Genomic DNA, 14,354 nt, shown 5'->3' with positions numbered 1-14,354 from the left:
TAAGCTTCATATATATGCTGAGATTAGGCCTCGCTTCCACCTGTGCTTCATCTAGGACTAAAACTTTGATAAATATGTAAACCACTCAAAGTACACTTTTTATCAGCACTATTGGATATCAATGACCTTTTGAGGCTAGGAGAATCCTTTGACAGAGAGGCATTGCTGGCATTGACACGAAATTGAGGGAAAGGAGTCATTCTGTATCATTCCTGATGCAACACCACGTATGGCCAATCTAAATCTGACATTTGTAATAGACATAAAAGAAGCCTTCACTATTGAAAGGCGGCTCGCAGATCAAGGAAGCAGTCTCTTATGTAAGTACTATTTGTAATTCACAGACAGAGAGGTCTTGCCAACAAGGTCAGCAGGACATAGGAAATGTATTTTCTAAAATGTGTATTGATCAATACAGACACTTCAGCTCTCATTCAGGCTTCAGAAGATTCCACCAGCATTTAGTTTGCAAACTCATGGGTGCAGGCAGAACTTCTTAAGGAGAAAGCAGCACCATGGCAGTGTGTTATTCAGAAAGCATCGACATAGCCTCAAACACTGGAGAATGTGATTGTTTGCAGGACTCTGGGGCTCAACTTGATCATTTTCAGAGAAAAAAAGGATGTCTTGGGATAATAAGGGATTTAAAATAATGTTTATATATTAAAATAAAGTGAAGGTTAATAGTCAATTTTTAAACCTATTTTTAAAAAGAATTTTTGTCAAAGTTGTTGAGACAAACTTTTTAAATAACCTCAACAATCAAGTTATTGATATTGTTGTGAGCTGCAACGCAGATTCAGTTCCAATCAAGAAATATTTATTCATTATTGGTAAAGAAAAACCAGAACTAGATAGTGAAGTGGTAAAAACAGATACAGGTTTTACTCAGAAACTGCTGTAATAATGGCAAAGAGACATCAGCTGGGCTCAATTTCTAATACAAGAACAAGTGGAGATTTATAGCCGAGAAACAGGATGAAGGTGAGTGGAGGAAAAACCATTAAGAGGCAGCATCTGGGGTAAGGAAGAATTCTTGCTCAACCAACTTGACTGGACTCTTGCTGAAGGCAAGCCAGGATGATCAGACATCACCTGGGGAATGCTGGAGGTTGAAGAACTTGATCAGATATCAAGGGTGTTTAGATATGGGGAGTGGGGTCTGTCTACACTGACCTAGCAGGATTTTTGCTAAAACTGGGCAAAGGTTGGGGATTAGTTGAAAAGGTGGCTAAGAGAACCTGATTAAAGTTTTGTCAAAGACACAGTTTCAGTCAATACATATCAAAGGCAACACAAAAAAGCAACTGCAGTAAGAAGTAAGAAGAAAGGTAACTGATGATGGCCATCCCAAAGAATCTTACATTCAAGCAAAGGAGATATGATACTTAGCCAAATATAAGCATTATATCCTAGCCAAGACTAAGAAAACCATTCAAATCATGTTGACATTAATGATCCAAATCTCAAACTCCAGGGTTCAATGGCAGATGTCAGCCTGACCTTTCCAGGATTACTCTCCTACCATCTCTGTGTCTCCAGTGAAGCTGGTCCCTTCCCTTGTTCTGCATCAGTTCATGCAGCTACAGGCCTTCAGCATCAAGTCTTTTACTAAATGGTCTTCAGCAGTTCTGAGAGCACATGATCTTCCTCATGCCACTAGGACTGTTACTACCTAGCTTGAGAGAGGTGTGAAAATAATATTATACTATTTCTTACTGCTTACTCTAAGCATCTACTCTTATGGCCTCACAGGAGAGCTTAGTTTAGCATGTCATGAAACTTTAAGGAACACTTATACTAGATGTAGATATTCTCAAGCTCCTAAATTCAGTATTCACAAAGCACTTCCAAGCTTGGCTAAAAGGCTGACTCCATGTGGCAGGAGGCAGTGCCCAAGGCACACTCACAGGTACTAGTACTTTTTGTGAAATGTCAGGTCTGACCTCTCACATTCATCCTTCCCACTGGAAAGCCTGCCTTCCGGTTCTCATTTCTTCTTCTACATTAAGCTTCTTCCCAGCAAAATTTACAGAGGGAATGTTTGCTCTATTCAGGGGAAATACCATCATTGTATTATACCATCATTAATTATAAGCCATCCTTTATCAACTGGATAATCACTTTGGAACACAATGGTCCAGTGTCTCCTGTTTCACTATTCACTATATGTAGAATATCAGTAGTTAATCAAGGTTGAGCTACCCAAAATCCAAGTCTTCTTATTTTATCTTATTTTTCCAACTCTTTAATTTTTAAAACTTCAAATCCACAGAAAAGTTGTTAGAAAATAGTACAATGACACCCATATACTCTACATCCAGATTTATCTATCATTTTTGCCACATTTTCTCTATCCATAGACAATTTTTTTTTGTTTTCTTTAACCATTTAAGAGTTAATTACAGGTAGCAAAATACTTCCTCTCTAAACATTTTGGTATATTCCTGCTCAGAACAAGGGCATTCTCCAACATAACCACAATGCAGTTATCACACTTGTGAAATTTTACAGTTTGTATTCCATCTTGCCAATGGTTTCAATACCAATCTCCACAATTATTTTGAAAGACTTTGTCCATGATTCCACATTGCATTTAAGTCATGTCTGTTTAGTCTCCATCCTTTTCTGTGTGTTTGTGTATCTCTCTGGACACTGGCATTTGAGACGTTTCCAAGCAAGTTGCTTTGTCACACAAATTATTTTTACAGTCTTTCCTCCAGGATGAGGACTAGCTCAGGCCTACATGTCCTCCCTGTGTCTCTAAGCATCTCAGCTTCTTGTCTTTGTAAGAGCCTGCTTATCACATATGCACACAAACATCTTTATATGATCATGCTAGACCTTATACACAAAGTACACTCAAAGTACACACACAGGGAAAAATAGAAAATTATCCCATTCCCAAACTAAGCCAAAGAAACAGAAAGCAAAAACAAAAATAAAAACCACCAAGGCACGACATTGACACATCCAAAACAATTACATCACAGAAACAATTTTCCAATTAAAAGAGTTGCATAGACATTACCTGTTTCTTTAGTTTTTCACAAGAATAATAGGTAGATATTGCCTGTACAATTGCATAAATAAAATATTCACACCAATTATCTATCTTTTTAAAATTAAAGATAATTCATCACAAAAGATTGTTGAGAGGCTTTTGAGAGGCAGAAAATGTTAGTGACTTTCATTTTTTTCCCAGCGATTACTCAAAATTTTGCAAATCTTCAGGTCAAATTCCAGCCAGTGTACTCCACTAGAAAAATTTAAATAAGACAGGTATAACAAATAATCTAGAGGAAAGAGAGTAAAAAACTTGGGGATGAAAAATAGCATAAGACTCTCTATAAGAACCCAAGTAACAGAAGACTTACTCAAATAAGGGAAGTTATTGGTACATAGAACATGAAGCTCCATGGAAGAGAAATTCCAGGATTATTAATTTAGTAGCTCAAAGTCATTATCAACAACCTAGCTTTTTCCATCTCATCTCATTGTAATCACCTCATCAGTTGGCTTCTTGGTTGTAAGATGGCTATAGCTACTGGCATAAAATATTCCTATGCCAGTGAAGGGAGACAGAAAAAGTGACTATCTTTTTGTTGTGTTTAAAACTAAGAAGGATTTTTCAGAATCTCTCAGGCATCCCTCATATCTCATTGGTCATAAGTGGGTAATAAGCCCAAACCAAAATCAGTCATTGGCAAGGTAATAAGACCTGATAATTAGTTTAGATCCATAAGAATTTACCAAGGCATGTGGGCCAGAGGATGCTCTTAATCCATTTAGGCTGCTACAACAAAATGTCATAAACTGGGTGGTAGCAAATAACAGAAATTTATTTCTCACAGTTCTGGAATTGGAAAGTCCAAGATCAAGGCACCAGCAGATTTGGTGTCTGGAAAGAACCTGCTTCCTGGTTCAAAAATGGTCATCTTTTCTCTGTGTCCTCATATGGCAGAAAAGGAGGCAAACTATCTGGAGGCTCTTTTATGAGGACACTAATCCCGTTTATGAGTGCTCCACCCTCACGACCTAAGCACCTGACAAAAGTCCCACCTCCAAATACTATCACATTCTGCATTAGGATTTAACATCTGCATAACATTTAACAAACATTCAATCTATAGTAGGTGAACATAAAACCAGAATAAAATTTCGACTCTGCATGGAGGAAAAAGGTTGGGAGTAAGTTTTGGGTGAGCAAGTATCAGTTTTACCTATATCTGCTCTACATATTAATGTCCTAGACCTCATATCTTTCTAAAAATGTGATTGTATATAGGAATTTTTCAATCCTTTTTTTTTTTTTTTTTTTGATAGAGTCTCACTCTGATGCCTAGGGTGGAGTGCAGTACCGTGATCTCAGCTCACTGCAACCTCCACCTTCTAGGTTCAAGCAATTCTCCTGCCTCAGCCTCCTGAGTAGTTGGGACTACAGGCATGTGCCACCGCACCCGGCTAATTTTTGTATTTTTAGTAGACAGGAGGTTTCACCGTGTTGGTCAGGCTGGTCTCAAACTCCTGACCTCAAGTGATCCTCTTGCCTAGGCCTCCCAAAGTACTGGGGTTACAGGTATGAGTCATCGCGCCCACCTTTAGCACACTTTCTAATCTACTTTTGAAAGACACAGAAATTCGCAAAGGAAGCTAATGTCTTTCCAAACGGATCCAGCATTTACCTATCAACCAGGCAGAGAGAAACTTACATTTTGCTATAAAGTTGAAGAGATGGAACATCAAAAAAGTACCATTTGTCCTGGTTTTTACATACATCTGGCAAGTTGTGTTAGTTGCACTAGTTTTAATCCCCGGTGGCGAAGAGAGAAAATATACCAGAGTTTGTAGACATGCAAGCACTAGAGTCACACTTTTATTGACAATAGCGTAACTGGGGCTGGGTCATCCAGGCTTGTGAGAACTAATGGTTACAGTGAAAGTGCTATGTAGTGGTATGCTACTACCGAGCATCTGTTCCCAGCTCTGCTTCAGTGGTATCACATTGAAATCAACCAAATCAACCATAATGAGCATATTAACCCCATAGAGATATTCAAATGCTACAGCCCAGAAAATAAAGCAGTCAAAAATGAAGTGGTTTGCTGTTAAATGTTTAACAACCACCACTCTGAAGGCAGAGAGGAACCCTGATGCTAGAGACTGAACAGTATTAGACTGTTCAGGGTGCTGTAACAAACTACCATAGACTACATAGCTTACAAAAACCAGAATTTTATTTGTTAGATTCCGGAGGCTAGGAAGTCCAAAATCAAGTGGCCAGAAGATTTGGGGTCTGGTGATAGCCTGATTCCTTACTCATGGATATCTTCTCTTTGTACCTTCACATGGCAAAAGGCACAAGGGAGCTCTCTTTCTTTCATAAGGGCATGAATCCCATTAATGACAGCTCTGCCCTCATGACTTAATAACCTCCCAAAGGCCCCACCTCCTAATATCATCACATGAAGAATTAGGATTTCAGCATATGAATTCTGAAGTGATGCAAACTTTCCGTCTATAGATTCAAGGCAATCCTCTGCCCCTAGAGAGCTGGTTGTTAAACATTTACCTAAATACTCAAAAAATTTACATTACCCATCATTACTACAATTACAAAAGTGAGGGTTTCCTGGGATGTTATAGCACAATGTAAATAAACAATATATGTAACAGACTCATAAACCTGCAGTCCTAGAACCTTCAAACAGGGCTTGGTCAATACTGCTAAGAATATAGAGGCAAATACATTCAAGATAATTTATAGCTAGTTCTTTTAGTTTGCAGTTTCTGCTTTCCTTAGAATTATTCAGACTCTATGCAGATCATTTTTCTAGAAATCCAGGTTTGGTGCTCAATTATGAGACATCAGTTTGAGACAGGGAATTTGGTTTAGTTTAATGGGCTTGCTTAAGGCACTTGTAAGGGATATAACAGACTTAGGTTCTTAAACATGTCTGGCATTAGCTAATATGTTGTTTTTCTCATTAATCCCTGTTAATACATCTAGTGCTTCTGAGTTTTGGTTTTGACATCTGTAATATGCAAAGGTTGAATTCACTCAGTGGTTACCAGTGCCTCACACTCCTCTGGCCTGTAGAACATTGGCCTCTTCTCTCTATCTCCATTTCATTGTATTCCTTTGAACCAAAACTCAGATCCTCAGAACCAAAATCGATTTATTGCTGTAGCTAATGATGACATCATGACCTTATTTCCCAAAGATGTTTCAGAAATATTCATAATGGATACATAAGATTCTAGGTATACCGCTTTTCTTTCAGCTGTCCAAACACACCAAGATCCTTTCAGCATCCAGGGCTGTGTCTGTTTTTTTCTCTCCCTGGAAATGCCCTTCTGCAAATAGCCATCTCCTCCCATCCTTCAGGTCTGCATTAGTTTTCTGGGACTTCCATAAAAAATACCAGAGACTGTGTGGCTTCAACAACAAAAGTTTATTTCCTCACAGTCAAGGGAAAGATCAAGGTGACAGTAGGTTTGGTTTCTGGTGAGGCCTCTCTGTTCAGCTTCTAGACCACTCGTTCTCGCTGTGTCCTCAGCTGGCCTTTTCACCTTGTGCATCCTGCAGGAGACAGAGGGTTCTGATGTCTCTTCCTCTTTTTATAAAACGAATGGTCCGATTGGATTAGGGTACCACCCACCTTTCTGCCCTCATTTAACCTTGATTACCTCCTTATCTCCAAATACAGTGACACTAGGGGTTAAGGCTTCAACATATGAATTTGGGAGAACACAGTTTAGTCAGTAACAAGGTCCCTACTTTCAGCAAGTGCTGCTCTGCACCTTCCTCTCTAAATTTAATCTCTCCTGTTTTTCTCTCATAACACCATGTTAATTTCCTTAATCATCTGTATGTGTATATGCACACACATACGTAATATTTTGTACAATTTATTTACTTGGAGCCTTTTTCTGCCATAAGACTCTAAATATCATAAGGGTAAGAACAAAGCCTACCATATTTACTATTACATTCTCAGCAATTGGCATGGAGTGGCACACAGTGGGCAGTCAATACATACTGTGGTTTGCTCACTATTTATTTAATAAATAAGCACTTTAAAAATCAAGATGCAAAAGAAGAATGATTCCTTGCACTCCCTGAACTCATCTGTGTACTGGCAGTAGTACCGGCACTTTTCAAGCATTATCTTATTTGTTCTTTACAGCCATGTAAGTTATTGCTGCTTTATTTTCCACTTGGTAGTGATAATCATTGTCTGCATTCATAATCCACAAAAGTGGAATTAAAGGGTCAAAAGGTATGAGCATTTTGAAGCTCTCAGAGCATATCATTAAACTGATTTCCACAGAAGCTTGCAATAATTACTGCATGTCTACTTCATCATGCCCTCATAAGGATTAACATTTTTATCTATGCAAGTTTTAGAGGTGAAAATGGTAGAGCATTACTATTTTAATTTGTTAGATTATTTGATAACCAAAGAGTCTGAAGCCAAAGCCCTTTCCTGCTATTCCTACTTATGTCTTGTCTCCCATGCCTATACCCCCTGCTTCTTCATGGGAAGTTGCCAGGAAGCCTGTAAGAATTCTTGGTTTTCTCAGCACCGTTACAGAAAATCTTAATGATGATGATCTTAATTAAAATTGCTCAAGAAATTTATTTTTTTTAGTTGACAACTTCTCTGATAAAATCCTCCAGTAACTTCTAATTACCTTCATGATTAAGCCCAAACTCTTCTTTACCATATCTAAGTCATTACATTTTCTGGCCACGACCTCATTTCCATGGTCATCTCTCCTTCCTCTATTTCATATTTTATAGTCAAACAACACAGAACTGCCCACGGTTTTTGCACACATAGTCCTTGTCATTTCTTTTTCTTGGCCGAAGATCTCTCCTGTCCTCTGGCTGTATTACCTTTCCCCTCTTTTCTCCTTCTTCTCCTCAGCTTCATCTCCTCTGACAAGCTTCCATCTCTATTCAGCATTATTTAACATATTTTCATGCTATGATTTTTTTCTATATCACAATATCAACTTCTCTGTAAATACTTACCCATTGACTGGATTGGGTAACCTTCCTCTGCTTCACAATAGCTCCCTGTGTTAACTGGTGAATTATAATGATATGTCTGTTTATCTGAATAAGACAAGAAATCCTTGAAGGCATAGACCAGATCTTCTTCATCTTGTATTCTTAGGAACTAACACAGTGCCAGTGATTATTACATAGTACCAGATATGTAATAAACATGTTTAAATGAATTAATGACTGAGAGAATGAATTATTAACCTTGAGGAGGAAATGCAACATTTTTCCCTGTAAAGTGGATGAAAAAGAAGAAATATTATTAGGTTGGTGCAAAAGTAATTGTGGTTTTTGCCATTAAAAGTAACAGATTCAGTAAAGATTCTATCAGAACAAAAGAAACATCTCTAGATATTCGATATGGAAGAGATTTAACTCAGCATATTAGAGCCCAGGGAAACAAAGATCACAGCGTTGAGCATAAGCAGACACTGGCTCCTCAGTGTTCCATTTTTCCCCTAGAAATGCAACTGGGCAAGAACTAGGTGGATGCAGCTCAGACGGTGAGCATGATATCACTGCTGAGGAGCCCCAAACGAACGCTTCTGCCTCTTTATGGATTTGTGAGCCAAATGGAGGAACTCCAAATGGAGGAACTCCAAAAATTATGACAGTGAAAAAGATCTGACCTAACTGACCCCATCTTGCTTCTAACCTCCCAAGCTGTCCTTGTTCATTACTGGGCATAGGCCAACTAACTTTCAGAAGAATTTATAGTTTAACTTTGAAACAAAGATAATAACAGCTCTTTTCTGAAACAAATTCCTTTCTTGTCTGGGGTCCAGGCTGCCTTTTAAGATTATAAATTATGGCTTAGGGGTCATAAAGCCACAGACCACAAGGTTCTGAACCTCCCCAATTGCTCCTAGAAATAACATCACTATTGTGAAACCTAAGATTGATGCTTGAAATATTTTTCAGACCCTGCATTCTGATACACCAGCTGGTGCCACCCAGATTGGCAATCTGGCTCAACCAGTTCTGTGATCCAACCCAGGAACAGAAGACAGCAAGAAGAACACACTTGGACCTCCTATGATTTCATCTCTGACTCAACCAACGAGCACTCCCTACTCCCTGTCCCCTCCCCACCAAATTATCCTTTAAAAACCCCAGTCTCCAAATTTTCAGGGAGACTTATTTGGATAATAAAACCCTGGTCTCTCCTTCAGTGGGCTCTGTGTGAATCGAACATTTTCTCTATTACAATTCCCCTGTCTTGATAAATTGGCTTTATCTGGGCAGCAGGCAAGGAAAACCTATTGGGGAGTCATAGGGGAAGTAATAGGAGTTGGCAGGTATGGAGTCAAAATGGAGAGAAGTGCCTTAGGCAAGTCCTCTACTGAGGTCTGGGAGGAGGTTCCTGGAAAGTGTTGAAGACCCCTTGGGCCTAATAAAAATGCCTCCATGAAAGAGCATGGCTAGTCCTGGGGTCCCTGATTCCTTGACTGCAGTTCCCGCCAGAAAACTACAATGGACTGGCAGTGCAACAAGTCTGGTGTGGGGAGGGCGACTTCCCCCTGGGAGGCCTCTCCACTCTTGCTGTGGTTTAGCCTGAAAGATCACACATAGAATTTGGGAGTTGAGCTGGACTCCTTACAGGGAAACTGCTAGCATTCAAGAGTTTAATTATATGGGTATTGTAGAAAAATGCCAGGATAATCTCAGCTGCCTGTAGCACCAAATTGGAAGGCTGGCAGGAAAACACACAGAAGGTGGAAAAACCTCGCATTTGCCTTCTGCCAAAACCCATATGTGTGGCCCTGCCGCTTATGAGGAATGATGGTTTCTGCTTCTTTTTGGCCTACCCCATATTGCATAAAAGATGTATTGAAATCTTACCTGAAATCCAGCTAGTGGAATTTAAGTAAATATAATCCCCATGGTTCTAGCTCATGTGATATAAAGTAACAGGCAAAAAATGGGAAAAAAATCTGAGTTGCCCATAAATAAACCAGCACAGTACAGAAGACAATGTATGGGGATAAAGAAGAGGAAATATTTTTGCCAGACAAACTAAATACCATCTAAAATGCAGGAAGCCAACTTGGAAGTTGTGGAATTGGAGATGAGATGGCTAGGAATAGTTCAAATGATTACTTTAAAACTGTGAACAAGTAATTCACAAAAACAATTGATGCTAAGAAACTTATAAAGTGAAAAGCTTAATCTTACTAGTAATCACAGAGATAAAACACACATATATCCGAATTTTACTCACTTAAAGAATTTTAAGTGCTATCAGTGCTACTTTGGTCACTGATCATGTACGGTCTCAGATTTGGTGATATAAGCTACTCAGCATGCCAAGTACAGGAAAAAACAGGTGTTCTTGTTTCCACTGTCATTGGAATCTATTGTTCTCACTATTTTCAAAATTGATTTGTCAAAGTGCATCAAGAACCTTAAACTGTTATTTTCTTTAGCTCCCAAATTCTATCTTTCAAAACGCATTCTAAATAAAAAGTTAGAGTTGCTGGTCAGTAATAATCTAAATAACCACCAGTAAGGGAAAGTTGAAGATAAATAATAGAGTGTCTAAAAAGAGGAATAATATGGAACCATGAAAAATCAGATGCTGGAAATCAATTCTGTGACATTACCTAAGTGAATTTTATAATATTAAGGGGTATTTTATAAGATAACATGCACATTATTCCTGTTATATGCATAAAAATAAGATTGGGAGGAAAAGCACCAAAAAGCTGATCACCAGTTTTCTGTGTAATGGTATTATGGGTGCCCTTTTTCTCTACACTGTTTTTGTTTGTTTGTCTGCTTTTGTGAGTTCTATAATAAATATGTTTTACTTATTGAGTTGCTTTGAAAATTCATTTGACATTTTGGCTTATAAATATGAAATCAAACTCATCTGTACGGTTGCGTGATTCAACAGTTGTCCAGCAGCTCCCATCAGACCAAGCAGGGAATTAGGAAACCAAGAGTTTGTTTCAATTTAAGCTGTGTGACGTTTAGCAAAACAAGTTGGCAGAAGGGCCAAAGGCTTAGGGAGTTGAGAGTGTGACACCATGTTATCTGCCCTGGATAGAAACAAAAATTGTATCTGTTAGGATGCGAGACGAACACTGAAGTAAAATGAAGGAATTGAGGGACTGAGAATCCTAATGCAATTTTTCTTTCGAGATGAAACAACCCTAGGAAACAGAAAAGTCCAGAGTGTAGCTGAGGTATCGAATGCTGCAGTCATGGAGATGCTTGGAAGATGTGATGCAGGACATACAGTCTACATGGTCCTGCAGGTCCTTTGGGATTACTCCAACATTTGAGGAAAGAGCAGGACACAATAAGGATCCTAAGTCCTCAATGGATGCAGAGGGGTGCCCTGGAGCAGGTGGTGGCCTGGCCTGAGCAGCACACAGGAAGTGACATGAAGAGATGAGAATTGCAGCACTGTCTCTACACTTGAAGTTCTCAGGGTGTCTTACTTTTAAAATAAATGTTTACAACTTTGATTTTTAACATTTTTAATTATCATCACTTCCTCAGAAATGTGTTCTGATGTAACCAATTTTCCTGTGGTACCTTTATGATTCCTTAGCTTCTGAAGGGGAAGAGGTTACAGTATCAGTTAATTTACTTCCCAGCTATCATTGCAGTGATTAATGACTGGCCATATGGAGAATCTGCTTTTAATTTTTTTTCTCATTAAAATCGTACAAGAAATGTTGACAGTACCAATTGCTTCTGAACAGACATTTCAGGTTCAGGAATAGTTGAGAACCGTTCTGTGGATGGTTGCTCCAGTGAATAATTTTCAAATTATATGAAATTGGTTTTTTGTTAAAAGTGCAAAAGTTGTCCTAAAAATGCATTAATTTTATTAACTTGTTTAGAGACTTGGAGTTCTCTTATGACTGAGCCAGCTAGCATCTTGGGAAAGGACAGAAGACAAGACTACCCTCACTGCCTACTGTATACACTGGGCTAGTGCGAAATAATTCTCTATCATTATGATAATCTATCCATCCTCAAGGTGGTAAAATTGAAGCAGGGGCTTCAGTGAAGTCAAATGGGCCTAGAAGTAGTTGTGATGTCAAGGGAGAGGGTTCAAGGGAGAGATAGTAATTCTGGTCAGAGTTCCTATCAGCATTATTTTCTCAAGGTAGACATTATCTGCACGAGATGTCTTCTTCACTGATGTTTCCAGCACCTCCGTTTCCAGCTCCTCTATGTGGAGTCTCATTTCAGCAGAGGAGCCTGAACTTCTTAGAAAGTAGTTCAAGACTTCAAGAGCCAGGAAGCAGAAGCAGCCAGTCTGCCTAAAGGTCGGACTCAGAAGTTTCATAATGTCATTTTTAACTATTCTATTAGTCAAATTAGGTACAAGCAGTCGAGATTCAAGAAGGGGAGACGGCCATGAGTACAGAGAGGAAAGGACTTGACGGCACTGGCCATTTTTCCTGAGACATCCTATGAGAAGTGCAGAGAGTTATAAAGGGGTATGGAAAAGAAGCTGCAGCAGATTGAGAAAGAGATTAGAAAATGACTTGAATAAAAAGGTCATATGATAGAAAAATAAGCACTACTTTTGGCATCACCCTTCTTTCACTGAGTGTCCATATACATCCTTTCCTATGCTTGATGGTGAAGATATAAAAATGATTCAATATGGGCAATGCTATAAGCTTGCTTGTGTTCCCTGCACCCCAAAATTTATTAAGTTGAAATTCTAACCCTCAGTAACTGAGAATGTGACTTCATTTGGAGATAGGGTCTTTAAAGAGGATAATTGTGGCTCACGCCTGTAATCCCAGCACTTTGGGTGGCTGAAATGGGTGGATCACTTGAGGTCAGGGGTTCGAGACAAGCCTGGCAAATATGGTGAAACCCTGTCGTTACTAAAAATACAAAAATTAACCAGGCACAGTGGCAAGTGTCTGTAATCCCAACTACTTGGGAGGCTGAGGCACGAGAATTGCTTGAACCTAGGAAGTGGAGGTTGCAGTGAGTTGAGATCATGCTGCTGCACTCCAGGCCTGGCTAGCGCAAGACTCTGTCTCAGATAAAAATAAAAATAAAATAAAATAAAATAAAGAGGTAAATAAAGTAAAATGATGTCATATGGGCAGATATTATGCATTGCAAGAAGGGGGCCATCCGCAAGCCAGATAGAGAGGCCACAGAAGACGGCAAACCTGCTGACACCTTGATTTTAGCCTTCCATCCTCTAGACTTGTGAAACAGTAAATTTCCATTGTTGAAGCCACCCGGTCTGTGGTACTTTGTTACGGAGGTCCCAGCAAGCTGACTGAATACAGTATACTCAAGACACTTAAACTGCATGGATGATGTAGACAAATAAGTAGATTTTTCAATATAGTGTGATAATACCTCCAATAGGGGTAGACACAGGATGCCATGGGAACGTAGAAAAAGGACACCATATTCTCTTACTTTAGATTCTTCTTTAAAATAATGTATCATTGCTTTTTCTGATGATGAAATGAGACATTTTACATAAAGCCCTGAAATAATAGGTGTCTATTATATATTGGTTCTTTAGCTCCTTCCTTCAAACTTATTATATACATACATAATATTTTTTTCTCCTTCTACCCATGGAAAGAAAAAAAAGTAGAAAGTCAGAGTGGAAGCATATGAAAAACACACCACTGACCCTGGGGACCGTATGCGCACCCAACCGTGAGGCAGAAGCCTCATTTTGGCAGCTCTGGGTCACTTAGGAGTTTTCCACAACAAAAGGGCTACTAATTCTGAAGCCTTATGAAGCTGTGTGTTGGAACCAGGATGGTGGTTCTGAAGACATTTTAAAATATTCTGGATGAGTTCATTCTTCTCAAGAGGAATTTTCTCGAGATTAGTTCAAATTGTGACTGAAAGCAAAAATTAGTAAATAGACCTCATTATTTAAAAATAATAATTCATGAAAATATAATGTTTAAGCCAATACTAATGGTATTTAAAGGATTTATTTTATCCAAGTTTATCAATGACGAGAGGGTTTTAAAAAAGAATTTTGATGAAAGGAATTTAACTTGGGAAATCTTGCTGGAAGTTGATGTCTAAGATTAAGTTAGCATTAATGCATATGATTCATCAGGGAGGAGTTATTTACATTTCTGATTTATCATTTTAATTAAGCAATGCTCAGTGATGATCCAGGGCAGATACATAGGGTAAAGGTTATAGGTATGTGAAGTATTAGGCCAGGCTCTATGATTTGCTGCAGAGGGACAAGCCCAGGGTCATATCCAAATAGATAGGAAATAAATGCTTTTGTAGTCAGTGTTGACAAAAA

Source organism: Macaca nemestrina, chromosome 3 (assembly GCF_043159975.1).
Source record: "Macaca nemestrina isolate mMacNem1 chromosome 3, mMacNem.hap1, whole genome shotgun sequence".
Classification (NCBI taxonomy): Eukaryota; Metazoa; Chordata; class Mammalia; order Primates; family Cercopithecidae; genus Macaca; species Macaca nemestrina.
Note: the sequence above shows the minus strand (reverse complement) of the source record.